Source organism: Crassostrea angulata, chromosome 6, assembly GCF_025612915.1.
Source record: "Crassostrea angulata isolate pt1a10 chromosome 6, ASM2561291v2, whole genome shotgun sequence".
Lineage (NCBI taxonomy): Eukaryota > Metazoa > Mollusca > Bivalvia > Ostreida > Ostreidae > Magallana > Magallana angulata.
In genome coordinates this window covers 32,167,447-32,169,320 of record NC_069116.1, presented here as the reverse complement: position 1 = coordinate 32,169,320, position 1,874 = coordinate 32,167,447, and positions in this window count along the sequence as shown.

Sequence of the window (1,874 nt, the reverse complement as noted above, 5' to 3'; positions counted from 1 at the left end):
GAGTTATCTCGCTTAGAAGCATCTCTCTCTCTCTCTCTCTCTCTCTCTCTCTCTCTCTCTCTCTCTGCCTTAATAATCACAAATGCATATTAATTCTTTTTCATCTTTTTTCCATAGCCACATAAACATGTAGGATAATTGTCTTGGGTTTCAGTATGTTTTAAAACTGATCTTACATATTTTTTCCTCTGGTCTATAGTTTTTTTCTTAACTGTGGTCTATGTGTGGACAGTAAATATAAATATTTCTCAGCTTCTTTTAGTTTATAAACTGTTAATAGTCACAATCTTGAGCTATAATCTTAAATGATAACTTACATACATGTTTATAAGCACGTGCATGTATGATCTTGCGAAAGTCGCATTTGCCACTTTTATTTTGAAAATTATCAAAAATAACATTACATAAATTATAGTAAGCTTTATTAAATTATGCTGGCCTATGTTTGTACAACATGTATGTTGCCGTTTTTTAACACTGGTCTATGGAGCAAAAGACAGAAAAAATATTTGATAAGCGCAGAAATTTTGATGCCAATGAAGAGGTGAGTTATGCTCAAAGTAAGAAAGATTAGAGATTAGAAAGGGTTATGTCACTGCTCCCTATTACGATTCCAAAATTTCTCATTGTGACAACGAAAGACAGATAAATCGGTCGCACTCATGACTGGACACAGGGTTAAATATCATGGTACATTGCGGCGCGTATTTTTCCGTGAAGTTCAGAACTGAGCCAAATGCTAAAGTGACTTTGGTGGCAAAATATGTTGACATGTTAATCGATGTCGTAAACTTTCCACATTTCCAGCGTCATCTTCAGAACCAATTGGCCAATTTCAACCGATTTGGAACAAAGCATCTGCGGGCGAGGGTTTTTTTTTCAAGGAAGAGTCAAAACCCCCAAATGGGGAGATAATATTTTAAGAAATTCTAGTGAAAAAAGGTGTGTATTAAAAACAATTTTCTCAAGAAACAAATAATCTGTAATATCCAAAAATTTAGCGTAAACTTTTTGATGTATGTAAAGTAGATTTAAGTATGTTCTAAAATTGATACTGGGTCAGGAGGGGGTTCTGACGAGGCTTTTTAAAAATTAATAGAAAAATTCGAGTGGTAGTGGTGGTGGTAGTGGCGTGTGTGTGGAGGGGGGTGGTGGTTCCAATTTACTTTAAAAGAAATGGTATGAACTATGAATCATGTCGCAAGGAATGGGTTGGGAACGTTCCAATTTTTTAAACAAATTTATGGAGAAAATGTCTTGTAGCAAAGAAAAGCTTTTAATTTTAAAAAAAAAGGTAAAATAGAAATGTTTCAGGTTTTTTAATTACCACATGAGGTCACCGCAATCTGAGGAGTTGGAAGGGTGGGGGAAATTGAAATGAAACTCTCTTAAGAAAATGAAGACTTTAAACTTTAAAAATAATACACACAAGACCATCTGTTACACACAATTTTCAGTTCTGTAGTGTTAGCCATACCATGATAACCCATCAATGTCAGAGAATGTCCATTACTGGAAGGTCAATTTTGAAATTTGAATAGAAAAAAATTATAAAAATTACGGAGATTATATTTGTGATATTAACATAAGAGTTTCAATTTCCAGTATATAAGCAAGGAGACTCTATCAAGTACCAATTAATTCATTATAACATGACAAAACACAGGAGTAAATTCGCATTTAATGAAAATCATTCATGCACCAAAAATAAAAATGCATGCAACTAAACAAATAAGCCTTTGGCCAGCCAATGGAGTAGATTTCATATATTACTAATATCAAATATCGAAATAAAAATTTCAGGCCGAAATGACATCTTACATTTTTATTTTTTAACCCCTCCTACTAAATTCAACCTTTTGATTGATATACAT